The 8,536-nt window shown below is 41.6% G+C and overlaps 1 long non-coding RNA gene across 1 annotated transcript; it reads left to right on the top strand.

The window, feature by feature from the left end:
* The first annotated feature begins 1,300 nt into the window (after positions 1–1,300).
* Positions 1,301–3,614, top strand: LOC117046308. Its single transcript, XR_004426559.1, has 2 exons — positions 1,301–1,378; positions 3,376–3,614. It is a non-coding gene; the product is annotated as an uncharacterized LOC117046308 (long non-coding RNA).
* The last annotated feature ends 4,922 nt before the right edge of the window (positions 3,615–8,536 follow it).

An 8,536-nucleotide genomic window follows, 5' to 3' on the forward strand; every position in this document is an offset into this window, starting at 1 on the left:
CATTCCTAACTACCGGTACCTACAATAGTGGCTAGTGTGGTTGGGCAGAGCCACAGAGATGTTTTCGCAACACTGGCATCACTACAACTCACCTGGATGGAGTCAGGGCTGTGTGGATGCCTCAGTACAGCCAGCCTGGCGCTTGTGCTGGTGTCAGTCGCAGAGCTTATCTGTAGCATCTGGAGGGCAGCTCTGTGACTGTCCCAACACATTGTCCAATACCGACTGTCAGTTCTGCTTCACTTACCATGAAACACCATTGTTTGCAGGGAACTGTATTTCTTTCCAAAGTGCAAGTATTTCATGGATATTTTGATTAAGCCAGGGTACATGAGTGTCAGAAATTTATGGCCCAAACAGATGGGATGTTAAATTGGTGAATGTGTCACCTCCCTGTGCACTTTTAACAATAGCAGTGTTGGAGGAGGAATGATTCCCTCAGGCTTCTAAGAAAAGTTCCCTGGAATTAAGTGCCACTGAAATCAGTGCAGCTTCTCAGTCAACATGCATAAGACTCTTAATCAATATTATGGTGATAAATTCCTCTGGAAAAGGAAGCTTAATCCTAGGTTTCACTTTTTTCCAAAGAATCTGTGATCCTGTAATGGAGTCACTGGTGTGCTGCTACATTGCAGAATATGATCTCTGAGATGGAAAAGTGGAGATGGAAGTGTAGAACGGAACGGACAGCCTTCAAAATCAGAAGTGTGAAATTGAACCCGAAGAGAGATAACAAGGGCACTAGAAAAGAAGGAATTCCAGTATTTATTGTGTTGGAAACTAGAAGGTTAGGATAACAAGCCCACGTTATTTTGTTCAGTGCCCTGATATTCAGGAAATGTGAAACAGTCCCCATAATAAATCACTCAAGATTGTGGACATTCAGGAAAGAGAAAACAATGTTTTGAAACTTCATACACTGAAATTCTAGGCATGACGCTTGTGTCTGTCTTCTATGCTTTTTTCAAGGCACAACAATGACATCAATGGACCATCAATGGACCACATTGTCCAGAGCTTGTGGAATCTAAAGGGTGTGGGCTAGCTTCATCAACATTCAGGACTGACATCAATAAATATAGACAAGAGTGGTGTGCCATAAGTCAAGCAAACATGACACTTGCACTTTTCCAATCTGTTTGAAAAGATTCTCCAAGCCAGTAACAGACTCAGCTGGGAGTAGTCAATGTGGTGCCCTCCAGATTATGTTGGACTCTTAGCACATCTTGGATCTAGTCAGGAAGGGCAATGGTCAGGGATGATAGAACTATGACAACATTATAGATGGTGACACTGGCAACCCTGTAAACAAGAGAACTCAATGGCCAAGGAATACTGCTCCCTCAGCCTCACATGCCATAACATTTTGGGTACTATGGTAGTAAATAGTTTCTCAAATACATTATAATAACAACAGGAATAATTATAATAATTGATAATAAAAGGCACATCTTTATAGGAATTAACATGAAGCCCCTGCATGGATTATAAAATGTGATGAACACATGTAGGATTTATATATAGCTATATAGATATAGTATATATTATTTCCAGCATATATAGCATGTTCCAGATATTAAAATCAACAAACACATTTCATGTTTATTCCTACACAGAAGTACTATCAATGGGGGGGATTTTATAGCATGTGAAGTAGCCAAGTGGCTTGGCTCATCACCTATTCCAGAACTTCAGCTATGTGGCCCACTCAGTTGGCCTGAGAGGCCATTTACCTCAAACTCTGCCCACGTTTCAACTGGATCTGTCAATTATTTACTGTCTTATACTTTCATGTTTCCTTTGGAGCTGCAGCGTCTGAGTCCTTGCCCTGACTAAGCTCCCATGAACCTTCTGAGAAGCACTTTTAATTTGGGCATCTATTTCTTTGCCCTGCTGCTTTCAGTGGGAATTGGAGGCATTCGTAGCTGTTACCATGGTGGTTGCTACCGATGCTCTGCTGGATTCCTTGGTTACCAGGCACCCTGGAAACATCCTAACTTGTGCATCCTATGCAGCACCACCCACCTTCACTTTGGAGGAAGTGGGTCGTCATGGTGTCCACACTGTATGCATTAGTTTTTAATCACGATGATTACCTGTTTTGTTCACCTGATTCTCCCACTCATCCCCACCACATTTGACACCAAAGGTAGAGTGCTTCTGAGATTGGGAAGAGTCCAGTCTGCAGTAAAACCTGCTGTGAGATGGCCAGGCCCCCGTTTCTACACCCCAACCATTAAGCCATTGGTGGGGGACCTGTAATGGGACTATGCTGAAGGGAAACTTGTTTTTAATTTAATTTGATTTTTTTTCCTTTGTGTTTTGCACTACCCACTTTTTCCCTTCCCGGGTAAAGAAGAATGCTGGTATCTGTAAGGGCTAGGGCCCTTTTAGTGGTGACGCCCTTTTTTGCAGAATGCTCTTGGCCTTGTGCTGAGACCCTCATTCATTGATGGATCCCTTCTGGCCTTTAGGAAACCTATAAAGACTATTTTCATTCTTCAGCCTTTAGGGGATTCAGAATTTAATTGTTCTGTTATGTTGGCTGGTTTCGAAATTATGCATGCTGGGGACCTAGAATTGGATGGAAAGGCAGAAAAGAAATGTTGATGCTGTGCTGGACTGATTCACAAGCAGCTCCCTCTCCAATGCCCTGTACACTCCAAAACATCAAAGGCATTGTCAATACCTCATAGTCACAGTGCAGATTTATGGAGGAGGAAGGATCAAATTTAAATAATCCCCCTGGGAATCTTCCAGTTTTGTGGATGACTTCACAGACTGTGAACTCATGGAGTCTAAAATCGAGTGCACAGGTTAGCTGAGGAGCTGTGAGAAATTAGATCTCTTGTGTAACCAACATGTTACCTTTGGAAACCACTTAATGCTCATTTAACTAAACATTTTCTTTGGAGGTTTTTAAACAGACGGTTGCAAATTGGTGTGGTTTGACAGCTACTTAAATGACACCAGGCCATTTCCTCATACAGACCATAGCCGGGTGGGGTGGGGGAAATCTTAATGCTATAACAACATTGTGTAAGACAGGCACTGCCTGGAGATAGAACGCAACTTTCCTGGGAGTGCTTTTGTATCTAGGCAGCCCACTTTTCAAACCCAGTGGCAAAAGACAGTGTTTGTAGGTAGGGGCTGCACACAAATGTCACTAAGCTCTGCATGCTTAATAGCTCTGACTGGGAACATTTTGCCAGATGTTCATTACTTACAGGAAGACGTAATCATCCTTGCTGAGTTATTCATTCTGGGTCAATTAGCTGCCGGTGTTATAGTACAGAAATTGCTTGAGAGCGATGGGGCCACATGTCCTTTATGCCAATGCAGGATTTGGACCCTCCATGTTTGTTTCCCTCGCAGCTTGGTAAACATCGCAAAGGTAGGAGCTAATGAAGCCGAATGACTTGGAACAGCCACCGGGAAGCGTAACTGCAGCATATAAAATTTGCACCGTCTTGGAATGATACTTGAGAGGAGACGCGATGAACGTTCCAAATGCTTTTGTCTAGTGGAATGACAGCATTGTGTATATCTAGGCTCCAAAACTTTGGCATCCTGGTTTTTGTGTCATGAAGGTCATTATAAAGCTATGAAGCAAACACAAGTCTTAATCTCTTTGTTTGGAGAAAGCTGAAAGTTAAGGAAGGAAAAAACCAGACATTGTTCTTGAGTTTGTGCACTGCAGATTTTTGTCCAACCCCCACCACCTCATTAGATATAAACTCATAATGCTGGTCAGGGTGTCCATTACCAATTATGGGAAAAGAGTTTTCTTCCTGATGCTACTCCCACTGCAGTCCCTTCTCTGATGTTGCTTTTCAGAAGCACACAACTGAGTGTGTTTTGTCAATTGTGATGTGTTAAATGAATGAGGGATTTTGCTATTGCAGAAAGAGATACTCAAGAGGTAACATTTTTTGGATTTTTGTGGGGTGCTTTATGTCACATGTACCTGAATAGGTTTAAGGTCTGTAAGAGCTGTGTCAGCAAAGACATACTGGCTAAAAAAACCCAACCACTTATTTCACAGATTAAACTAATTGGGGATTAGGCCTCAGGTAGGAACTTCTGTACAGACCAGCAAACAATGGAAGGAGATGATCTTGCCCTAAATACCTAACAGACTAGGTGATACAATGATAGCTCAATTGAGATAATGGGGGGTAATAGATGGAGTTGAGAGGAGGAGGCCATAAGAAAAGAAAGAGATTACCATGGTGTTTGCTGCAAAAACTGCAGAAGTCTCAGCTTTTGCTCATTAACCAACATCAGATCAGAACATTTTAAAGGCATCATTACAGATAATTAAGAAGAAGATGTGTAGGAGTTAAGAAGGTGAGGTGGTGTCCTTGTTTCAAGTTAAATGTAGAAATAAGTTTGATTCTCTTTTCAAAATATGAGGTTATTAAAAAAAAACCCAAATCCCCTTAACTAGGATTTGAAATCAGAGTAAGAAGCTGGTGAACAGAAAACCTTGGTTAAGAGGGAACCTGGACAGCCATGTGGGAAGGAAAAGAAGCATGGTAAAATTTGTATGTAAAGGAGGAGGGGCTATGGTAGATTGTAGAGTGCCCCCTGCCTATGTCACCCTTCAAGTAGGATGAGTTCCTTTGTGTTTTACTCTTATAAGTTGCCTGATGAAGGAATGATAATACGTAAGGAAGAAAAATCACATGAACAAATGGGAAAACACCAGTTAATAGAGTTGGGGCAAAAGTTTTAAAGAGAGCCATGCTAAATGTTCTAAATTCAAGGCATTACATTTCAGAGTCCCTTTTCAAAAGTTGCACAAGTTGTGTAAGTGAGAGGTCCTTGCAAATCATGCTGTATTTCCCTCATAGTGAAGCTGGAGGGGGGGAGTCTTTAAAAATAGATGTTTTTCCGACTTTCTTTTAGTTTCTTTACAGTTTCTGGACCCATGCCCCCAAACACCTTTATCTTCTTTGACAAGTAAGGGGATTAAAGATGTTTGGCACATGCTGGAGCATTTCTAATCTCTTTGTCAACTGACCTGTGATTTATAAAGATGTTTGTATCAGTGCAGAATAGTACTGTACGACCAAAATATTAGCCCATCACCAGGCTGTTGGTGATCAGGGACAATGATATTTTAAATATGCAGTCCTTGAAAATTACAGTTTGTTCCCAGCGGTAATCAAGCTCTCCCCTTCTCCCCATTAATTTTTATACTTAAAAATAAATAAAAATAAAGGAAGGCTCTTTTATCTCTTACACACTATTCTTAAATAGAAATAAAAGTAAGGCAGGGTAACATCAAGATGAAAGTGAGGGCGAGACTGCAACATCAAGCCGTGACTTGCAGGCATGAAAGAAACATCACAGGCATTATATGTTCACCACATTGCCTGATTATTATTTTTAAATGTTCTACAGTTTGTGAGAGATCATGACTTGCCCCAAACCATCAGGTAAATACTATATATGAGATCAGAATGTTTGAAGCCAACATTTTCCCATATCCATATCAACTATTCTATTCACTGCACCACACTGTCACCCCAATGCTTTGTCCATTGCTATATTGCTGTTATATATCATTGCATGTTTGTGGGTAACATATCCTGTTTCCCCGAAAATAAGACATACTCATAAAATAAGCCGTAGCAGGATTTCTAAGCATTTGCGGAGCGGTTAAGAAGACGGGCAGCAACTGACGTAATAAAAATAAGACATCCCCTGAAAATAAGCCATAGTGTGTCTTCTGAGGAAAAATAAATATAAGACAGTGTCTTATTTCGGGGAAACACGGTATATTTAATCCAATAACTTTTTTTAAACTTCTCTGAAATGTATTCAGAGTTTAATATACCTCCTGTACGAATTTAGAAAATTATTCCTCCCCGTCTACACAGACAGGGGGAGAGGGAGAGAGGGAGATTTTTATGGATTGATCCTCAATATTGCAATTTTGGATTCTCCCCCTCAGTTGGCAGCTTGATAATAGCTGAAGAGACAATGGTAGTATATCTGGCTGAATATTTTTAGAGATAGCATATCATCTGATTTTCTATCAAAAAGCTTATTATTAGTAAGAAAGATGGCAAGGGTCTGTAAAAACTGATCCAGGAAACTAGAATCAAGTTCTTTTTAGATATGACATAGGAGATCAGCTGTGTAGCCCAACAGTTACTTTTGGAACTTGTCGCACTACAGTTTAGAACTGCCAGGATTTTCTTTTTTGAAAAACATATTATTGCAATTAACTTTCAATCAGGAAGTCACATGAGAAAACCTCACTGCTGATTCTTGCAGACTTAAAATAATCTAGCCTGGGTTTAATTCTGTAGTAACTGAATTGAACAAACTGCATGGTACCCTTTCAAAATCCCCTTGTTACACAAATTGTCACACCAGGGAACCTAGAAGATAAGGGACAGAGGAGGCTAGACCTTCCTAATATAAGCCAGCATTGCCAAGCCCACCCTGCTTCAGGTGTCAGGCATAAAATACACCCTGCTTTATGCAGCAGATAATTGCACTGGCTTGTTTGCTGCTACTTGAATAGAACTTGATGTGGAGGGAACAGCAGAGCTGACACCCAATAGCCCAGTTTGCATGTAACTCTAAGCTAAACCCTGGGTTAATGCAAACAAGTGAATGTGCAGGTTGCAGAAGGAATTGCAGCTGCAGTATGCCTCCCTCGGTCCTCTTGCTGCTGCCCTTTGGGGGGCAGAGCAATGGCCTGCCTTGGCATTACGTTCAAACCCAGGTTCATTGTTTGTGTCGCTCAACCAAGCAATGTTCTTGGTTTGTCTGGGGCAGACAAGCCACAAGACCGGGTTCAGACGCAATGCCAAGCCAAACCATAATTTAGCCTTGAGTAGGTCAGCAGCAGAAGGATCAAGGAAAGGGTGCTGCAACCACAACCTCTGGGAATCTGCACGTTTGCTTGTTTAGTTGTTCGTTTTCAAACATTTGCATGTTTTTAAAAAAGATTAAAAAGAAAGAAAAAAGAGGAAAGAAACACTGCAGACATGTGGTTTCTGGTTTATTTACAAATGCAGAAGTTGAGCTGCTTTTAGTAGAGTGCAGAAATAAACATGCATGCAAGCAGTGCATCCAAATGCTTGCCATTCAGCTTAAGACTTATAGCCCAACCTTATGGATGTTTGCTCAGAAGTAATTCCGCCGAGTTCTGCATGACTCATTTCCAATAAGTGGGCAAGTAAAATGGTGAACCCTACAGCAGAAGGATTTGATTCGCATTCAAGAGACTTACAAGAACTAGCTGCCTTTTGTTGTGCATAGTTGCACATCATAATCACCAACAAGAAATTTCCCAGCTCAGGAGAAAGCCATTTCTCCCGTTGCTTTGTTCAACCCAATAGCATTATTCACAACAGGTAGTGTGTGCATATTAAAAGCAGAGTGAAGCACAGCACAGTTTTGGGAGTTCGCCTTCAGACTGAACTGATGGAATCACATGACAGTATAATACATAGATTGGGGACAGACAAGAACTGTTTTGGACTACAACTCTCATCAGCCCCATGATGATGCATCTGATAGAGACACTATATAGCTTGGGTGAGGGAGCTCAGGCCTGGGATGAAATGTGGTCCTCCAGTTCTCTCTACCTGTCCCTCAGGTACTCTCCCAAGGCTATACCCACATCTCTACAGCCCCCATTGTCCCTGCTGAGCCTGGCCAGGATGTGTCATTGAACTCAGATAATGCATCTTGCTTGGCTGGTGATAAGATAGAGAGGGCTGTGGGAGTGTGTGTAGAAAGTGGCCTCCTGTGCAAAGGTAGGCTACCATTTACATTTTGCCACCCAGTCTTTGTCTCTGGCCCTGCCCATGACATGACTCTGGAGAGGCTGCAAAGAACAGAATGTAGCCCTCGAGAGCTGGGAAATGTTCCCCACCTCTGCTATATAGGGTTGCCAAAATAATAGCAACAAATAAAAGCAAAATCCAGAGGTGAATCTTTGATTGGAACAGGCCAGGGGGTGATGTGTGAAATGGTATTTGTGGTACTGTCAGGTTCAAATCACACACCCACACTCACACCCACTCACACCCACTCACACACCTGTAGAGCATACCTTGCCATCCTTTTGGAATCTTTTTCCTTTCCTTCCCAGGCTCAGCTACCCTTAGCACCAGTCTGGAAGTTGAACAATACTTTCATTCACACTGTGCCGGATGCCAAATGTTTTAGAAAAATGTGGTGGCAAAGCTGGAGAGGCAGACAGCCTTTAATGCTCTTTTTCCTTTTCCTTTTTGCATCCCATTTTCAACAGCTTCTCCTTTGTTTACAGAAGGCATGCTAAAACAAGTTTGGCTTTGTTTCTGTTGGCCATCTTTGTAAAATAAACCTTTACATTAAAACTGTAACAAAGGGAAAGAAATGCACTTTCCTAATAGGTGGATGACAATAGACTTATCCCAAGAGGAGATAGGAAGGAAGGGAGCTGTTATTTCTTTTCTGAGGCATGAAATTCCTTGCCGTTTGATTGAAGAGCTAATTTAATATCAACGCAATCCCATCGTTTGCA

This window comes from Lacerta agilis, chromosome 5 (genome assembly GCF_009819535.1).
Source record: "Lacerta agilis isolate rLacAgi1 chromosome 5, rLacAgi1.pri, whole genome shotgun sequence".
NCBI classification, from domain to species: Eukaryota; Metazoa; Chordata; class Lepidosauria; order Squamata; family Lacertidae; genus Lacerta; species Lacerta agilis.